Source organism: Oncorhynchus nerka, linkage group LG24 (assembly GCF_034236695.1).
Source record: "Oncorhynchus nerka isolate Pitt River linkage group LG24, Oner_Uvic_2.0, whole genome shotgun sequence".
Classification (NCBI taxonomy): Eukaryota; Metazoa; Chordata; class Actinopteri; order Salmoniformes; family Salmonidae; genus Oncorhynchus; species Oncorhynchus nerka.
Window position 1 is genome coordinate 12075772 of NC_088419.1, and position 21293 is coordinate 12097064.

At 46.9% G+C, this 21293-nt stretch overlaps 1 long non-coding RNA gene across 1 annotated transcript; it reads left to right on the top strand.

Moving 5' to 3' along the window:
- The first annotated feature begins 94 nt into the window (after positions 1-94).
- Positions 95-7877, top strand: LOC135564281 (uncharacterized). Its single transcript, XR_010460839.1, has 2 exons — positions 95-1144; positions 4111-7877. It is a non-coding gene; the product is annotated as an uncharacterized LOC135564281 (long non-coding RNA).
- The last annotated feature ends 13416 nt before the right edge of the window (positions 7878-21293 follow it).

Consider the following 21293-nt stretch of genomic DNA (forward strand, 5'->3'; position numbering starts at 1 on the left):
GTTAAAGGGCATATTGTTTTTTTTGCCTCTTTGCAAAACTTTTTGCAGGAATTCTGGCTAGTGGCTACGATATGGCGGCAACTATAATGAGTATCTTATATCACACAAAATTATATTTTGCCCTGTTCTATCAAAAGTGTTAAAAACTTATCAATAATCATCTGGCTTTCTTGACGTCTATAGTATTCTCTCTGGTATGTGTAGAGGACTGCTAATTCCTATGTAGGTGACATTACATTACTGCTAATTCCTATGTAGGTGACATTACACTACTATAGCTGAGACACATAGTAAAACAGGTTGGGCCCCATACAGGATATCTCTCACACACACACACTCACTGTAATCATCCAGAACACTGTCACAACAGGATACTCCTAGCCACAGGTGCTAGCCGGCAGTTCGGCCACAACTCCCCTGAAGATAGGGACGCATACGCTCTTACACACTGACCCCAGAAGACAGGGACGACGCACATACAGTACACACATAGCTGCCGAGGACACCCAGATAAGACACCCACAGATTGGCAGAAAGCCTAGACTTAGAGACATACTAACACACACACATAATCTCCCTCCCAGCCGAACATTGTGTGACTGAAGATAGCGCACACACCAGATCTCCTTTTCAGCTGAACGGGGCGTGACGACCAAGAACAGGCATGGCAGGATTCTACGATGACGGACAGACAACAGAGCCAATGCCGGATGACTACACCCCAGCCTGATCCAATCCGAAGATCCGATCTCCTAGATATCAACCTACTTTCTGTTCTGTATATGAAGCTTGTACCCATTGTTAGCTAGTGGCTTTTTTGCTAGTCTCTGATGAGCTAACAGAGGGGCCCGTATATACGCTGTACCAGATATCTCCACTTTGAAATAAACCTGTCGCTTGTCGTACAATCTACCACCTTGTCTGCATCGATCCTTGACCGACTCACCCTTTATCATATCCCATTATCAACAGAAATGGTAGCAGAGGATGGTTTAATAACGATCCATCAAAGTGAGTTGATTTGGGTGTGAGAGGGAGAGAGGGTGAAAGGACGATTCACGGAGGACAGAGGTGAAGGAATTCGGGGGAGGACAACAATTCTGCTCAACTCGGTAAACTGATCACAAGGCGCACCACAAACAAGGTAAGCAAAACCTGTTAAATCAAACTTTGCATATTTTCGTATAGTCTTGTCTAAATTTTGATCAGTATTACCGAGTGAGTATGAATTCTTGTGTAAATTTATAATTTGCTGACAAGTTGAAAGTACAGTAAAGTGAATATATGTGGTGACAAACCGGTGACGACCGGGTGATCTAAATCATTGATGAGATATCAGTAGGGGGTCAGCACAGTCTGATAGCTTTCAATGATGAGAGATCACTTTAAGGCCTAGGATAGTCTCGATAGGGATCAGGAATAGAGATCAGTAGGGGATAGTTAACTACTATTCATTAAACCTGGCGCCGAGGGGGACAAATTTTAATTTTGTCCTGTGGCCCGGTCTAGGCCAGTCTGATAAGAGATTCTCTGATAAGGATCGGACATGTGTAATAAACTCTGATAGGGGTCAGCTCGATATGGATCAGGAATAGAGATCAGTAGGGGATAGTTAACTACTATTCATTAAACCTGGCGCCGAGGGGGACAAATTGTAATTTTGTCCTGCGGCCCGGTCTAGGCCAGTCTGATAAGAGATTCGCTGATAAGGATCAGCTTTCAGGGGTCAGAGATATAACGTGTTGTTTTGTCTTGTTTTGTCTATTTGTAACTGTTTATATTAAAATGCAATGTGCTTGTAATTGTTTCCATTAAGATTGTTGGTGGTTAGATAGAGAGAGAGAGAGAGAATTCAATAAGGGTTATTTGATAAATCCGAAACTTCTATGTTGTATGTACCTATGACTTCTGTGTTAAATGTATAATCAGGAACAAAATGACTGATGTATAATTGAAATAAGATCTGAGCACAATATTCAATATCAAGACTAAATAGTCGAATTGATCTCTATACAAACCCATGCGTTTTTTCTCAAACTGAATATACGAGGGAGCAGCTCTGAGATAAGGAAGAGTACGTGGCTCCAGGAATTCATCACGGGTATTTACCAGTGACGGGCTAAGTATACTCAGATAGTCTGAATATATATTTCAATTGGTCAAAATATACATATATATTTACTAAAATATACAATAAATGACAAATGGTGACCCCGACGTGGTCTGGTAAAAGGACATCGCTGGACATTGGTGTGCCAGCCGATTGGCCAGTACTGTCGTCGGACGGTGTGTCTCACAAATCTTGACCGGTCAAATAAAAGGGTAAGCAGACACCTGTTGTGAAAAACTAAAGTTCTGCACATTGGAGTTATCCAAATTTAGTTTTGTGAGACACCTGTTTGATGTAAGTTACTAAATTTAAACTACAATGATGTGTGAGATTGGAAAATAGTTGAGAAAGTAATATCTCCATTGGCAACTGCAATTTTATTATTGATCAACCATACTTAATGGTGCATTGTGTATGGGATGTACTAGTATGCCTGGCTGGTAGGTGGTAACAGAGAACACTTACTACATGTATGAATGATGGGTAACGGGTGGCCACCAAAGCTTGAATGGATAGTCTGGGACTACATGTATGAGTGGTGGGTAACGAGTGATCACCAACTAATTGGGGGCCGATTTAGCCGTAGGGAAAGGGTATCACTTGGGTTTCAGTAAAGGCATGGGTTGTTGGCAGTATTGTAGTGTACATGGAATGTCGTTGGAAATGGAAAAGGTGTTGAGAGCGCTGAAGTCCACTCTAGGATTAAATAAAGGCAGAGAGGGCAAGGAGTGGAGGAGACGGGGTGAGAAGCTGTACAGAGAATGGACAGAAGGTGGGGCTATTGCATCTCCTACTGGTCTGCTTGCTGGGGAGAATGAAGATTTGTATGTGTAAGATTTGTGGAGCTGGTACCGGTGAGAATGTTGAAAAAGTCGCAGGCTTGCTGATGAGAGTTATATCATAGAATATTGGGGGGTGTGCATGACTGTTGGAAAAGGTGTTCAACTCTATTAACGTAAAATTCTGTGTGTAGAGTTATATTATGAGGTTTGAACTATACTAATATTGTAGAATTACATAATCAACATCTGAACATACTTACGATAAACATTAATTGAGCCACTGAGTAATAGATAAGATATACACTAGGTAAGGGGCGACGGGCGTGGTCGATGTAAGACGGGAGTGGTGTTCTAACCAAGTGCTGAGTAGATTTATTTTGTTCTTTTAATTAGTTTACACAAGTTCTTCCCGGGTTATTGATTTTGGTTTGATTGTTCAGATAAAACCACTGAAATTAAACAGGAGGTTAAGGTAGACTAACATTAGAATCTGTTTTCATTATGGGGAACAATGAAAGGCCCGCAGAGGGGATTGCAGGCTGAGGTTTTTATGTTAAAGGGACAGTGCACGTTTATCACAGTTGTTTGTGTGTCTAATGGCTGGGTATCTAAGAAGTATTTTTGGGGAGACAATTTGGAGAAACACGAATAAAACATGAAACACCGAGACAAATTATTTGAGTTTGAGGGGATTATCATAATTATTAGGTTTTGTTTTTGTAGTAAACGTTTGGGTTAAGGGGATTTTCACATTCCCAGAGATATGGTATTTTACAGATAGGGGAAAAGGCAGACGGAGGGGCCCTCCGCCCGCACTGCAGAGACCTTGAAAGTTGGAGAGAGCAGAGGAGAGGTTTTGGAAAGGGGGGGCAGGACAGGCAAAGATAACAGTTGCTGAGTGGAGACAGGGGAGAGAGTTGGACATGTGGAAAATGATGGGGGCGCTCCTTCATGATGATGTCAGACATAAGGATAATATACTAATCTTACCTAAGTCATGATTTAGAGTAGGTAAGGTTGTTACCTGGGCAGAGCCAGGTATCAAAAGGGGGATGGGTAAATGTGGACTAGGATAGGATGGGGCCGATTGGATAAGAAACTAATAATTAAATATGTAAGCTAACAATTGGGCATAGAAGTTAAAGATATAATCAGATAAAACATATGAGAAATTGTTTGTTAACCAAGCCTGTATGTCCAGGATTTTATGCATTACAGGTGAACTACAGGTGAAGTCACTCAATCCAGTCCCAGAGGCTTGGGGACCATAGATGACCCCTGGTGACAGCTAGCTGAAAGAGCTACCCAGATTCATATCGCACGGCGGAAGGGTAAGACACTTTTCACTGTCGGACATTAAAACAGTGTTCGAGAGAAGAACTGGAATTAACAGAATTCCGGGGGCCAACTCTCGAATGAAGTAACCCTAAGTGATGTGTATTTTGTTCCAAAATGAGCATAAGAGATCCCTAGATCGGGGTAGACAAGAAGTTAGAGTAGAGATTACATGATAACCGACTTCGGACAGTTCTAGGATTGGAGAAGAGGGTATCCTTATAGCAAGGGGGATCCCACAAGGGTGGATAGGTTTTCCATGATATGGGGAAACCTGGGAGCAATGTTGAACTTTGTAAAGGTGATGAAATCCTACTAACCATCAAAACTATTAAGCTCTCTGATGCAGGCACTCACACCCTCGGACTACAAAGGACGAGGACAGACATGATGGGTGTGTTTTCTATTAAGGTACTGCCAAGACCAGAGGTAACCGGACACACTCCTCTACCACCACTGTGTTAAAAATACCATTCAGGTAATTAATGTTAGAGACTATTCGGCTATTGATCAATTAGGAACTGAGACTGGTTTTGATAGTAGGGACAATTTGTGGCTGTCTTATATGAGGTACACAGCTAAAACCCTGAGAGGAAAGGACTGCATTATTTGTAGTCATGCTAGACCTGTTCTGGCTACACACCCATTTGCTGTAGGAGAAGGAGAGGGGTGGTTGTGTATTCTGAGAAGTTTTTACCAGGTTAAGCCCAATTCAACCCTCTGTTCCTCTTTGAGCCTTGTGTTTCCTGCAGTACCTCCTCATCGGGCCTCTTGGGGTGTTGAGGCATATGGGGGCAATTAAGAGTGCATCACGGGTACAGGTAATGGCATTGATTATGGGGATTACCTGAAGCTGATTGCAGTAGTAACATAACCATTAATTCCACTTGGCCAGTTACAGGCTGATGTGAGGTGGATGAGTGGAGCCAAGAGTGCTGAGACCCATTCTTAGAGGAGAATGGCAAGGTACGTGTGCTCTGACCAGTTTGATAATTCCACTGACCATTGTTGATGTTACTGCTGAACAGCTGTTGGGTTCTGTATCCAAGGGACCTGAAAACATTCCATCCCATGGGAGACATAGACGTAGCGCTCAGAGAATGTAGTTGACATAAACACTAACCTGTTGGGTGTGCCAGTGGGGGTTCCTCATGAGTTTCAGGCCTTGGGTAGGAATGATGGACTCTGGCACTTACTACCTACTATGGGTCCAGCCATGGTGGATGCTAGACAGACTGCATGGATTAATTATATCTACTATAATCAACAGCGGTTTGTGAATTACTCCGTGATGCACTCACTGGTATGTCTGAACAGCTTGAGGCCACATTTGGGGTTTCCAGACAGAATAGACTTGCCTTGGATATGCTTCTTGCCAGTCAGGGGGACGTTTGCAAGATGTTCGGTAAACAATGTTGCACGTATATTCCTAATAATACCAGTCCAGATGATATCTAGGGCGGGCTTGATGCACTATCTGATAAGATGAGGTCCACAGGGGGGGTGGAGGAGTCTGTTCTCTTGGCCTGGTTTGGTAAGTACACTGATATGATGGTTACTGGATTTCTGACCCTAATTCTTGTATTATTTGTTATTGATGTGATGTGCTGCTTGCATCATACCGTGTTCTAAGAAATATGTTACAGATATGGTGAAGGCTTCAGGCATGTTGCCTTTGCTTGATGCTCCAGTTGGAGATGCCGATACGGAAGACTGCTTTCAGGAGAGGATGGGACTGACTGAGGATGACCCATGGTATGATGTGGGTGAGGTAGTAGAATAATTTTACACCACCACAGTTCCTTGTTATACATTTTTATGATAGGTTTTCTTTCCAGTATGTTTGTTCTCCCTGTTGTAAAGGTTTAGAGTCCCTGGGTGGCAAGGAGCCCACCTGATACAGGATAGGAGTAGCTGAGAGGACCAGATGGTTTCTAATAATTCTTTCCTCTGTTTTCCATGACCAAAGTTTTATCCTACATCTTACATGTCAATAACAATAAAGTTTTATCCTGTTTTTGATAAGTGACACCCTTGTGGGTGTCAAAAGGGGGAAACGCATATAACAATAGACATATATCACTTGTTATTAATAATAAACTTTTTATTATTTTCATGAAATGCTATGACTGCTGAAATAAAGGATAATGAGTGTCAAAAGGGGGACTTTAAATTTCACACCCTTGGGGTTATTTTACATTATAGCCATTACCATATATATTATCTGCTGTTGCCTTGGGTGGATGTGTGTATGTGTTATGTTCTCTAGCTGATTTGAAACATTGTTGAAAGTATCAGGGCCATGGAACTTTCTCATGCTGGGAAAATACAGAAGGGAGGGCACATTCAGAGCGTGGGGTTGCGAGAACAAGCAGTCTTTTGTTAGATAACAGGAGCCAGGTGCGAGATAACGGTATGGAGCATGAGACCCATCTTTTAGTTTTTGCAGCCATTTTAGTGTTGTGCGGCTGCGGTTGCATTCCATGTATCCGGTCCCTTACTGCTAGAGTTATCTCCAGAGCTATTGACCCTTCTTCCCCTTCCCAGATGTATCCTCTGCTTGCTAATGACCTGCCAGAGTTTGAGGATGAGGTGGAGAATACCCTTTAGAGAGTGTCACATCTCTTTGGAGATGTGAAGAGAGGGTATCACAACTTTTCCTGCTGGAAAAGGTTGGCTTATGTGGACAAACATTTTACTTATAGCTTAGAGCTGTTGTTCTCCGCAATTGTTAAATGAGGGTTGTAAGTTCCTAGGTGGCTGGTAGCCAACTTAGTACATAGTGGGATTGAGTGGAGAACTTGGTGGTAATACATATACATCCATTTCTTTTTAATGTTGTGCCTTTTTCATAGCCCCTTTGGGAAAAGTTTTCTTTTGTATCAGAATCTAGTTAGGTTGTGTCACGTCTCTGGGGAGATGTGAAGAGAGGGATTTGTAGAGGACTGCTAATTCCTATGTAGGTGACATTACATTACTGCTAATTCCTATGTAGGTGACATTACACTACTATAGCTGAGACACATAGTAAAACAGGTTGGGCCCCATACAGGATATCTCTCACACACACACACTCACTGTAATCATCCAGAACACTGTCACAACAGGATACTCCTAGCCACAGGTGCTAGCCGGCAGTTCGGCCACAACTCCCCTGAAGATAGGGACGCATACGCTCTTACACACTGACCCCAGAAGACAGGGACGACGCACATACAGTACACACATAGCTGCCGAGGACACCCAGATAAGACACCCACAGATTGGCAGAAAGCCTAGACTTAGAGACAAACTAACACACACACATAATCTCCCTCCCAGCCGAACATTGTGTGACTGAAGATAGCGCACACACCAGATCTCCTTTTCAGCTGAACGGGGCGTGACGACCAAGAACAGGCATGGCAGGATTCTACGATGACGGACAGACAACAGAGCCAATGCCGGATGACTACACCCCAGCCTGATCCAATCTGAAGATCCGATCTCCTAGATGTCAACCTACTTTCTGTTCTGTATATGAAGCTTGTACCCATTGTTAGCTAGTGGCTTTTTTGCTAGTCTCTGATGAGCTAACAGAGGGGCCCGTATATACGCTGTACCAGATATCTCCACTTTGAAATAAACCTGTCGCTTGTCGTACAATCTACCACCTTGTCTGCATCGATCCTTGACCGACTCACCCTTTATCATATCCCATTATCAACATATGCAATCTCGTTTCAGCTCAGGTTATGGATGTCACTTGCAACCTTAAAGGTCATAAATTATGTCAACATTGCCATTGATTCTAAGCAATGTTGGGCTGCTATTTTCCTTGACTTGGCCAAAGTTTTTGATACAGGAGACCATTCCATTCCTGTTGGCCGGCTAAGGAGTATTGGTGTCTCTGAAGGGGGGCTTGGTATGCTTAACTACCTCTCTCAAAGAGTGCAGTGTATACAGTCAGCACATCTGCTGTCTTAGCCACTGCCTGTCACCAAGGGAGTACCCCAATGCTCAATCCTAGGCCCCACGCTTTTCTCAATTTACCTCAACAACATAGCTCAGGCAGTAGGAAACTCTCTCATCAATTTACAGTGCCTTGCGAAAGTATTCGGCCCCCTTGAACTTTGCGACCTTTTGCCACATTTCAGGCTTCAAACATAGATATAAAACTGTATTTTTTTGTGAAGAATCAACAACAAGTGGGACACAATCATGAAGTAGAACGACATTTATTGGATATTTCAAACTTTTTTAACAAATCAAAAACTGAAAAATTGGGCATTTCTTCCAGAATGGTCCTGTATTTGGCTCCATCCATCTTCCCATCAATTTTAACCATCTTCCCTGTCCCTGCTGAAGAAAAGCAGGCCCAAACCATGATGCTGCCACCACCATGTTTGACAGTGGGGATGGTGTGTTCAGGGTGATGAGCTGTGTTGCTTTTACGCCAAACATAACGTTTTGCATTGTTGCCAGAAAGTTCAATTTTGGTTTCATCTGACCAGAGCACCTTCTTCCACATGTTTGGTGTGTCTCCCAGGTGGCTTGTGGCAAACTTTAAACAACACTTTTTATGGATATCTTTAAGAAATGGCTTTCTTCTTGCCACTCTTCCATAAAGGCCAGATTTGTGCAATATACGACTGATTGTTGTCCTATGGACAGAGTCTCCCACCTCAGCTGTAGATCTCTGCAGTTCATCCAGAGTGATCATGGGCCTCTTGGCTGCATCTCTGATCAGTCTTCTCCTTGTATGAGCTGAAAGTTTAGAGGGACGGCCAGGTCTTGGTAGATTTGCAGTGGTCTGATACTCCTTCCATTTCAATATTATCGCTTGCACAGTGCTCCTTGGGATGTTTAAAGCTTGGGAAATCTTTTTGTATCCAAATCCGGCTTTAAACTTCTTCACAACAGTATCCCGGACCTGCCTGGTGTGTTCCTTGTTCTTCATTTACATTTACATTTAAGTCATTTAGCAGACGCTCTTATCCAGAGCGCTTTTAACGGACCTCTGAGACTATCACAGTGCAGGTGCATTTATACGGAGACTTGATTACACACAGGTGGATTGTATTTATCATCATTAGTCATTTAGGTCAACATTGGATCATTCAGAGATCCTCACTGAACTTCTGGAGAGTTTGCTGCACTGAAAGTAAAGGGGCTGAATAATTTTGCACGCCCAATTTTTCAGTTTTTGATTTGTTAAAAAAGTTTGAAATATCCAATAAATGTCGTTCCACTTCATGATTGTGTCCCACTTGTTGTTGATTCTTCACAAACAAATACAGTTTTATATCTTTATGTTTGAAGCCTGAAATGTGGCAAAAGGTCGCAAAGTTCAAGGGGGCCGAATACTTTCGCAAGGCACTGTATAAGCAAGTGATTGATTGTCTTACACTCAGCTGGCCCCTCCCTGGATTTTGTGTTAAAAGCTCTACAACAAATATTTCTTAGTGTCTAGCAAGCTTTCTCTGCCCTTTACCTTTGTTTTGGAGATGTTCATAACAAGGTTATGTGTTTTAGTAAGAAGAATTGACGCTCTCCCAACCTGTGTGATTATTAGAGCTTAAGAGTATGGCTAGATGGTACACTGTCCTTCTCTCAGCACATATCAAAGCTGCAGGCTAAAGTTAAATCTATACTTGGTTTCCTCTTTCGTAATCGCTCCTCTTTCACCCCAGCTGTCAAACTAACCCTGATTCAAATGACCATCCTACCCATGCTAGACTGCTAGTTACGTGCTAGATACGTAATTTATAGATCGGCAGGTGTGTGCCTTCGAGCGGCAAGATGTTCTTTACCATTCGGCCATCAGATTTGCCACCAATGCTTCTTATAGGACACATCACTGCACTTTAGACTGTAAACTGGTCATCTCTGTATACCTGTCACAAGACCTACTGGTTGATGCTTATCTATAAAACCCTCTTAGGCCTCAATCGCCACTATCTGAGATACCAACTGCAGCCCTCATCCTCCACATACAACACCCGTTCTGCCAGTCACATTCTGTGAAAGGTCCCCAAAGCGCACACATCCCTGGGTTGCTCCACTTCTTTAGTTCGCTGCAGCTAGCGACTGGAACGAGCAGCAAAAAATACTCAAACTGGACAGTTTTATCTCCATCTCTTCATTCAAAGACTCAATCATGGACACTCTAACTGACAGTTGAGGCTGCTTTGCGTGATGTATTGTTGTCTCTGCCTTCTTGCTCTTTGTGCTGTTGCCGGTGCCCAACAATGTTTGTACTGTAGCGACCCGCACAGACAGCTGTGTTATGTGCTAGGCTAGGAGGTGGTTGTGTTGTACTGACCAGTACCCGGTGTTCGCGGGGTCCGACATGTCAATCAACCTGCTATCTGCCAATCACGGGAATGCCTGGAATGTTCTGATGCCGGGCATCCTGGTGGTTGGCGGAGTGGCGTGGAGGGGGGTTGGGCATTGGAAGTTAAGACCAGGTTCAGCCTTTGTTCTCTCTCTCTTACGTCTGGGCTTCACAAGAGAAGGTCACGATTGGCTTGTGGGTTATCTGTCATCTATTTGGCGTGTGCTACGGCCCAAACAGTAGCCTGTGTAAAGTTGGTTCAATAAACCGTCAATTCGCAAACTCAAGCCTCTGTCTGGACAATTGTTCATTTATGATCTAGTCAGGTCATTACATTGGTGTCAGAAGTAAAAACGTTGATACAAGTTAGCCAGCTAGCTAGCTGACTTATGTGGCTAGCTACCGTAGGTGAGAACGGGGATTGAAAATGCTTCGAGGGAATCCGAAAGTGAAGGTGGAGGTAGGGGACGATTATGGCCAAGGAGGTGCGTGTGAATGGACGTCGGGGGTTCTGTCTGAGGAGATCGCCAGGGCGTCGGAGCGCAGAGGCCGCTTGAGGGAGGACGTTAGAGTGATGGCGGCTGAAGCGGGCAGGAGTGCTTCGTCGAGTGTATTTCGCGCGGGATTCTGGTGGGCGGACCGAGTGTCGACGCGGCGTGACGAGGAATCTGGGGCTCAGGATGTAAACAAACATGGCGGCGCCCAGTTCCCGGCTGCGTCCGTATCTGTTAAGACCCCGAAGTATTCCGGTAAGGCGGATTGGGAAGCTTTTCATGCTCAGTTTGAACTGTTAGCTCATTTTAGGGGTGGTCGGATGAAGAAAGGGCACTGCAGTTGGCTTTATGCCTCACGGATGAAGCTCTGGCCTGTTTGATATTGATTAGCCCCGAGGACAGGCATGATTATGGTGCTCTAGTGGGAGCACTGAGGAGGCGCTATGGACAGTGTGTACAGCCCGGGCTACTGCGCTCCGAACTGAGGAATAGACGCAGGCAGCCTGGAGAGCCTCTACGGGTGCTAGCTAATGACATTGAGAGCCTCTCTCGGCGGGCATATGCTCACATGCCCCCTCCGTGCAGAGCGAGCTAGCACGGGACCAGTTCATACAGGCGCTCTCCCCTACGGAGCTGCGCATACAGACCCAGCTGGCTCATCCTGAGTCATTGCAGACAGCCTTGGAGATGGCTTTGGAGAGGGAGCTGGTGTGGGCTGGGGCTTCAGCTGGGGCTTTGGTGGGGGTGCAGGGAGACACACCCTCTGTGCGAGCTGGGGGCAGAGCAGCCCGGAGCCGGAAAAGCCTGCTTGGGTGGCCGAAATGACAGAACTCATTCGGGCTGTGTCGCTACAGGCGGCACGAAACACAAGCCCTGGTCCCAGGGTCTGCTGGGGTTGTGGCCAGCCAGGCCATCTGCGCCGAGATTGCCCCATGTCCCCCAGAGCTCAGGGAAACGGCTCGGGGTCCGCATAAACCGGGTAGTGCGGACCCCTGGCTTTCTATCCCAACCACCATCATCTTCAGGAGGAGCCCACCGGCACAGACGGGGAAGCAAGGCTCCACTTCCCCCAGAAGCAGACGAGGGCAAGCGGATGGAGCCTGTTGTTGTGGTGGGCCGGACCTGTGTTGGGGACTTTTGTCATGTCCCTGTCACTGTGGAGGGGGTGCCCTGCTCCGCCCTGGTGGACACTGGGTCCACAGTAACCCTGGTGAGACAAGATATTGTGCCAGGTTGGATTCAGTGTGAGCCTACAACTGTGCAGCTCCGCACAGTCACAGGTGAGCTGGCACCCATGAAAGGGAAGGGAATAATGACTCTGACAGTAGGGGGCAGGACTGTGCGTCATCCTGTGTGGGTGGCGGCTGTGCAGGACCCTTGTATCCTGGGGTTGGACTTTCTTAGGAGCACAGGCTGCCAGTTAGACCTAAATAGGGGCACACTGAGCTTCCAGGGAGGGACGGAAGTCACCATGGCCCCCCCTAATGTCACATTCACTCAACCCAACAAACCCTTTACTCCAACAGTTAAAGCGGCAGAGACTCATGGCTGCGCCCCCTCCCCCACAGCTGTGTGTGACTTTTCCCCAGTCCCCCTGTCACCTACGGCGGTGTGTTACATTCCCCCAGCTACCTCCATGACACAGCCCTCTGTGAGCCCGGGCCGCACCCCCCAGCCCAGCTACCCCAGATGGGAGAGGAGAGGACACTGTCTGCAGTGAGGGAGATATGGGGGAGGAACTGTGTTGGTCTTGACCCTGAGCAGCAGGAACGGTTGTGGCAGTTGCTGTTTGAATTCAGAGACAGCTTTGCGTTGAGTGAGGAAGAGGTGGGTCAGACTCTTCTGGTGCAGCATGAGATCGACACAGGTGATGCTCGACCCATCAAGATGCGTCCCCGCCGTATCCCGCTGGCACGCCAGGAGGCGGCAGACAAGGCTGTGTTGGAGATGCAGCGGGCAGACTTCATTGAGCCCTCAGACAGCCCCTGGGCGGCGCCAGTCGTCATGGTTCCGAAGAAGGGGGCAAGCTGAGGTTCTGTGCGGACTACAGGCGGCTGAATGAGGTAACCAGGAAGGACTCATACCCCATACCACGTATCGATGAGTCGCTGGACCTGGTTAGGGGGTCCTCCTGGTTCTCCTCGCTAGACCTCCGCAGTGGCTACTGGCAGGTGCCCTCTCCCCAGAGGCCAGAGCCAAAACTGCGTTCTCCACTAACAGAGGACACTGGCAGTTCAAGGTCCTGTGCTTTGGCCTGTGCAACGCTCCAGCTACTTTTGAGCGTTTGATGGACAGGGTGCTGGATGGCATCCCCGACAGCAGTGTCTGGTATACCTCGATGACATCCTGGCCCATGGCAGCTCCTTCCAGTCAGCCCTGGGGGTGCTGGCCCTGCCGCAGGTCTGAAGCTCCACCCGAGAAGTGCCACTTCATGAGGAGAGAGGTGTCCTTCTTGGGCCACCGAGTGGGGAAGGAGGGGATCAGCACCATGGAGGACAAGGTAGGGGCTGTCAGAGACTGGCCCACCCCACCGACCAGCGTCAGCTGAAGAGCTTCCTGGGCCTGGCCTCGTACTACAGGAGGTTTGTACGGGGCTTCTCAAGCGTTGCTGCTCCACTGAACCGCCTGCTGCCGAAGGACAAGGCTTTCACTTGGACAGTGGAGTGTGAGGAGGCGTTCAACACCCTCAAACGTGCACTGATCGAGGCCCCGTGCTCGCCCCCTGACCTCACCTTGCCCTTTATCCTGGACACAGACGCGAGCAATGTGGGCATGGGTGGGGTGCTGGCCCAGGTGGGGCCAGAGGGGAGAGAGTGGTGGCGTACTTCAGCAAAACATTTGACAAACATGAGCGCCGCTACTGTGTCACCCGGCGGGAGCTCTTGGCTGTTGTGGCTTCCGTCAAACACTTCAAGTACTACCTGGGTGGTCTGCCCTTTACTGTAAGGACTGACCACTCTGCTCTCCAGTGGCTCATGTCTTTCAGAGAGCCAGAGGGGCAGGTGGCACGCTGGTTGGAGGAGCTTCAGCCGTATGACTTCACGGTGGTGCACAGGGCAGGGGCACGCCACTCCAACGCCGACGCCATGTCCCGTCGGCCCTGTACTGCAGACGGCTGCCGCCACTGTGAACGGAGAGAGGGACGGGAGAGAGAGCTGCGGGCAGAGGAGGGTGTCTGTGCCACTTTGTGTCGGGCGAGCGGGCCTGTCTGCTGTGAGCTGCAGACTGTCGACGTGGCTGAATGGCGGCAGCAGCAGGGACGGGACACAGACCTACAGCCAGTGCTACAGTGGGTAGAGGCGCAGGTGAGGCCACCATGGGAAGAGGTGACAGCGCTCTCACTCGCGACCAAAGGGTTGTGGTCGAAGTTTGAGAGACTGCAGCTGGCTGATGGTGTGCTACAGCGGGCATGGAAGGAGTCAGCTACGGGAGAGGAGAGGTGGCAGGTGGTGGTCCCAAAAGCATTGCGGGAGGCTGTGCTCCAGAGTACTCATGGGGGGGTGGGGACTGGACACTTTGGGGTCACAAAAATACTGCGCCGTCTCCGTCAGGGCTTCTACTGGGGGCAGCACAAGAGGGATGTGGAGGACTTTTGTCGCCGCTGTGACAACTGCACAGCGAGAAAGGGCCCCCAGGCCGCTCTCATGCTCAGCTCCAACAGTTCCCAGTGGGGGCTCCCATGGAGAGGGTGGGAGTGGATGTAGTTGGGCCGTTCCCCACCACAGACAGTGGAAACCGCTGGGTGCTCACGGCCATGGACTATTTCACAAAATGGCCCGAGGCCTATGCTCTGCCTGACCAGGAGGCAGAGACCATCGTCGACGCCCTGACAGGGGGATGTTCAGCAGGTTTGGAGCTGCAGAGTCCATCCACAGCGACCAAGGCAGAAACTTTGAGTCCCGTGTGTTCGCCACCATGTGTGAGAGGCTGGGTATGCACAAGACCCGCACTACTCCTCTCCATCCTCAAAGTGATGGCCTTGTGGAGCGCTTCAACAAAATGCTTGGACAGCAGCTGGCCATCGTCTCTTCCAAACACCAGCGTGACTGGGACAAGCACCTGCCTATGGTCCTCATGGCATGCCGCTCCGCTGTCCAAGACTCCACCTCCTGCACGCCTGCCCTCCTCATGCTGGGGAGAGAGATCCGCACCCCTGCGGAGATGGCGTTTGGTCGGCCCCTGGATAGCCCTCATGTTCCTCCGGGGCCGGAGTATGCCCGGAGACTCCAGGACCGCCTGGAGACAGCCCACACCTTCGCCAGAGAGCAGCTGGTGAATGCAGGTGTGAGGCAGAAAAGGAACTATGACGTGCACACCCGGGAAGGCACTTTGTGGCTGGGGAGCTGGTCTGGGTCTACAGCCCCTAAGGAAAAAAAGGCAGATGCCCCAAGTTGGACAGTCACTGGGTGGGACCCTGCAGTGTCCTGGAGAGGGTAGGGGAGGTTGTGTACCGTGCAGCTTCCTCCCAGGGGGAGAAAGGTGGCACTGCACCGGGACAGGTTAGCCCCATACAGAGGGGCCTCTTCTCCCAAACCCCAGGAACCCCCACAATTCCCTCTCTGGCAATGACATTCTCCAGGCACCCACCCTCAGGTGCCGCAGACAAGGCTCCAGACAGCCCACTCCCCCTGTCTCCCCCTGTGTCACTGCGTGGTTCCCCAGAACCACGGACTGTATTACCCGTTCCCGCTTCCTTGTCCCCCATATCCCTGCCTTCATCCCCTGGTTCCCAGAGGGGCACTCTGCGACCATCACGGCCACGCAGGCAAAGGAGACCTCCGGGTCGCTTCAGAGACTTTGTTTGTTCCCTCGGGGACGAGGGACTTTGTGGTGGGGGCTGTGTAGCGACCCGCACAGACAGCTGTGTGTTATGTGCTAGGCTAGGAGGTGGTTGTGTTGTACTGACCAGTACCCGGTGTTCGCGGGGTCCGACATGTCAATCAACCTGCTATCTGCCAATCACGGGAATGCCTGGAATGTTCTGATGCCGGGCATCCTGGTGGTTGGCGGAGTGGCGTGGAGGGGGGTTGGGCATTGGAAGTTAAGATCAGGTTCAGCCTTTGTTCTCTCTCTCTTACGTCTGGGCTTCACAAGAGAAGGTCACGATTGGCTTGTGGGTTATCTGTCATCTATTTGGCGTGTGCTACGGCCCAAACAGTAGCCTGTGTAAAGTTGGTTCAATAAACCGTCAATTCGCAAACTCAAGCCTCTGTCTGGACAATTGTTCATTTATGATCTAGTCAGGTCATTACAGTACCATGTTGTGGTGCTGCCATGTTGTGTTGCTAGCATGTTGTTGTTATGTTGTGTTGCTAGCATGTTGTGTTGCTAGCATGTTGTTGTCATGTTGTGTTGCTAGCATGTTGTCATGTTGTGCTGCTGCCATGTTGTGTTTCTGCCATGTTGTGTTGCTAGATGGTTGTGTTGCTAGCATGTTGTTGTCATGTTGTGCTGCTGCCGTGTTGTGTTGCTAGCATGTTGTTGTCATGTTGTGCTGCTGTCATGTTGTGTTACTAGCATGTTGTCATGTTGTGCTGCTGCCATGTTGTGTTTCTAGCATGCTGTGTTGCTAGGTGGTTGTGTTGCTAGCATGTTGTTGTCATGTTGTGCTGCTGCCATGTTGTGTTGCTAGGTGGTTGTGTTGCTAGCATGTTGTTGTCATGTTGTGCTGCTGCTGTGTTGTGTTGCTAGATGGTTGTGTTGCTAGCATGTTGTTGTGTTGTGCTGCTGCCATGTTGTGTTTCTAGCATGTTGTCATGTTGTGCTGCTGCCATGTTGTGTTTCTAGCATGCTGTGTTACTAGCATGTTGTCATATTGTGCTGCTGCGATGTTGTGTTTCTAGCATGCTGTGTTGCTAGCATGTTGTCATGTTGTGCTGCTGCCATATTGTGTTTCTGCCACTATGTTGTGTTGCTAGGATGTTATGTTGCTAACATGTTGTTGTCATGTTGTGCTGCTGCCATGTTGTGTTGCTAGCATGTTGATGTCATGTTGTGTTGCTAGCATGTTGTTGTCATGTTGTGTTGCTAGCATGTTGTTGTCATGTTGTGTTGTTACCATGTTGCTGTCATGTTGTGTTGCTAGCATGTTGTTGTCATGTTGTGTTGCTAGCATGTTCTTGTCATGTTGTGTTGCAAGCATGTTGTTGTCATGTTGCTACCATGTTGTTGTCATGTTGTGTTGCTAGCATGTTGTTGTCATGTTGTGTTGCTAGCATGTTGTTGTCATGTTGTGTTGCTACAGTGTTGTTGTCATGTTGTGTTGCTAGCATGTTGTTGTCATGTTGTGTTGCTAGCATGTTGTTGTCATGTTGCTACCATGTTGTTGTCATGTTGTGTTGCTAGCATGTTGTTGTCATGTTGCTACCATGTTGTTGTCATGTTGTGTTGCTACCGTGTTGTTGTCATGCTGTGTTGCTAGCATGTTGTTGTCATGTTGTGTTGCTACCGTGTTGTTGTCATGTTGTGTTGCTAGCATGTTGTTGTCATGTTGTGTTGCTAGCATGTTGTTGTCATGTTGTGTTGCTAGCATGTTGTTGTCATGTTGTGTTGCTAGCATGCTCTGCCCCACCTGCACAGAATGATGAGTCGCCACTGACAGGCACAGAGATTACATTTACGACAATATCTAGCCTAATAAAAAGAAACCCTCAACCACAGTGACCAGACTGTACAAATGTACCTAGGTAGGTAGGTAGGTAGACAGTATCTGCTTACAGCCATGTCTATCAGGCATGCTTAGGCACATATTTTTTAATAGTAAAACCATCTTCAGTTTGAGATTTACATCAGTAAATAGTTGTATTAATGTTTCTCATCACTGTTTTTTGTAAACTTAGCTAGCTTGCTGGATGTGCAATACTTGTTATTGACATCTGTTTGGAATCTTATCTTGCATCACGCCTATAATTTATTGAGATTGGAATGCATTCCAGGTCATAATCATAACTAATGTCAAGCCTCGTAAATGATGTTACATAGCTAACCAGTAAAATGATTTACAGTTGCTGAAGTTACACGTTTTCTAACAAGTTACAAATGTGAAGCTTGGCACATAACATGTTAGCAGACTAGCTAGCCAATTCCAGCCATGTGCTAAGGCTTGCTGGTAAACCTAGCTGGTTGGAATGTTGTAGCTTGCAGTTTAGTAGCCATATCTATGACCAAAAATAAAACAAGTTTTACAAACAAGATACAAAATATCTCCAATTGTAAAACCTCTTCCATGTTTAGTTAGCTAGCTACATTGTTAACCAGCTAAGTTATGTTAGAGTTGTGTCAATTCAAATCTGGTATCAGGATAAATATGACATTGAGTCACCGATTGTATACTATGTATTTTTTATTAGATAACCACTTAGTGGTAAATTCAATTTTTGTATATACGGGCTCTCTGTCCCACCTCGCAGGGCAAACAGAGAACTAACTTGTTCTTGACAAAGATATTATAAATATACTCTGACAGAAATAGTTCCTGCTTCCGAACCGGCCTGTCAGAGTAGAGACTGGGCGTGGTTTAGACTCACCCAGCCTATCGTTGATTGTTGTCGTACGAGCTGGTACCAGCCCCCGGGCGCTCCAGTTGATAGATGTAACGGTTGCTGTGTGGAGTATCTATGCGCTCATTCCCAAGATACCGTTATCACATATCTGGTTTCTGTTATTGTTAAGTTCTATCAAAAAACAGTCTGTGGTTTGCTACACTACGTTCTGTATGTGTCCGTTTTTATGTTATTCTGTATTTTTCCATCATGAGAAAGGCCCATGGCCCTGAAACTGTTAACAATGTTTCAAGTCAGCTATGTTGCATAACACATACATACATCCACACAAGCCAACAGCAGATAATATTCAATCATATATATGGTAATGGGCTATATTGCATAACACAGAATCCTCATAGTTAGCAAACATAATTTTTTTTTGATTTCCCCCACTGTAACACAGTATATTAGCCAGCAATTCACAATATGGGTTTCAGTAAATAAACTGAAGTTAGCTAGCTAGCTAACGTAGGTGGCTTGCAGGAAAAATAATTTACTTAATTTAGCTAGCTAGGCACTGTATTTGTCATCTGCCTTCTTGGTGCTGGCATCGGTTGTAGCTGAGCTTCTAATGTTATCTAAATCCTACTAGGGCCCCAGAGTGGCGCAGCGGTCTAAGAACCAAGGTCTGTAGTGACACCTCAGTGCTAGAGGTGTCACTACAGCCCCTGGTTCGAATCCAGGCTATATCACAACTGGCCGTGATTGGGAGTCCCATAAGTCGGTGCACAATTGGCCCAGCGACATCTGGATTTGGCCGGTGTAGGCCGTCAGGTTGCAAGTTCAAATCCCCGAGCTGACAAGGTACAAATCTGTCGTTCTGCTCCTGAACAGGCAGTTAACCCACTGTTCCTAGGCCGTCGTTGTAAATAAGAATTTGTTCTTAACCGACTTGCCTAGTTAAATAAAGGTAAATAGACAACATTTGTTTTGAATCCTCTCAGCTATATTCTGGTTGAAACATGTATGGATGAATGTCACCATTTAGCTAATAGAGCACCAAAAAAATGCTCCAAGGCCGAATTCGTGTTGAGAGGAATCATTTGAAGCCATTGTGTCTGGGAAGTTCTTTCAGTTTTGCCCAAAGGATGGTTGTTAGTCTCCGCCTGCTTTTCAAAAAAGCCTACCTTCGGGGAGGGACGGGGGCCGGAGCACAAAGTACCTCCGACACAAGTTGTATTCTTTCAGAGACTGAAAGAAATGTGCCTGCTTGTATATTTAGCAATGAATCCACCAAAAATAACATTGCTAAAAGACATCCAATGGCTCTATCGAACAAGGACAACCATATCTACACCCACAAAAACGTATAGTGCAATTAGTATTTATCATAGTGCCTTCCCGAAATGCCCCATCAACACACCGGAAGCGTCATAGGGTGTATCATTCAGAGTGCAAAACTCTGACCCGCCTTCCTCCTGGGCAATTATGTGTGAACCACATTTCACTGTCCTAGAAATACCTCAGACCTGATGAATTTCCCCCAGGGTGAAATTCCCCTCATCAATTTCTTTTGGCAAGTGTTAGCTAATGAAAATAAGCATAACAATTCACAACATTTCATTGAATCACACAATATATGTCAAAGCCACAATGTATTTTACATTCATGTGAATTACAGTCCCATGTACACTGCATTCGGGAAGTATTCAGACCCCTTGACTTTTTCCACATTTTGTTATGTTACATCCCTATTCTAAAATGGATTAAATAAAACATTTTCCTCAATCTACACACAATACCTCAATGATAAAGCGAAAACAGATATTTAGAAATGGTTGCAAATGTATTAAAAACACAAATGTTTTTGCAGACCCTGTTTTCATTGGATTCGGGTATTAAATAAGGTATTTGTTTTTTAAATAAAACCTGTTTTCGCTTTGTCATGTGTAGTCGTGGCCAAAAGTTTTAAGACTCAAATATTAGTTTTCACAAAGTCTGCTCCTCAGTTTGTATGATGGCAATTTGAATATACTCCAGAATGTTATGAAGAGTGATCAGATGAATTGCAATTAACTGCAAAGTCCCTATTTGCCATGCAAATGAACTGAATCCCCCAAAAACATTTCCACTGCATTTCAGCCCTGCCACCAGTACAGAGCTTGCTCAGGAATGGCAGCAGGCAGGTGTGAGTGCATCTCCACACACAGTGAGACGAAGACTTTTGGAGGATGGCCTGGTGTCAAGAAGGGTAGCAAAGAAGCCACTTCTCTCCAGGAAAAACATCAGGGACAGACTGATATTCTGCAAAAGGTACAGGGATTGGACTGCTGAGGACTGGGATAAAGTCATTATCTCTGATGAATCCCTTTTCCGATGGTTTGGGGCATCCGGAAAAAAACTTGTTCGGAGAAGACAAGGTGAGCGCTACCATCAGCCCTGTGTCATGCCAACAGCAAAGCATCCTGAGACCATTCATGTGTGGGGTTGCTTCTCAGCCAAGGGAGTGGGCTCACTCACAATTGTTCCTAAGAACACAGCCATGAATAAAGAATGGTACCAACACATCCTCCGAGAGCAACTTCTCCCAACCATCCAGGATGGTGACAAACAATGCCTTTTCCAGCATGATGGAGCACCTTGCCATAAGGCAAAAGAGATAACTAAGTGGCTCGGGGAACAAAACATCAATATTTTGGGTCCATGGCCAGAAAACTCCCCCGACCTTAATCCCATTGAGAACTTGTGGTCAATCCTCAAGAGGCGGATGGC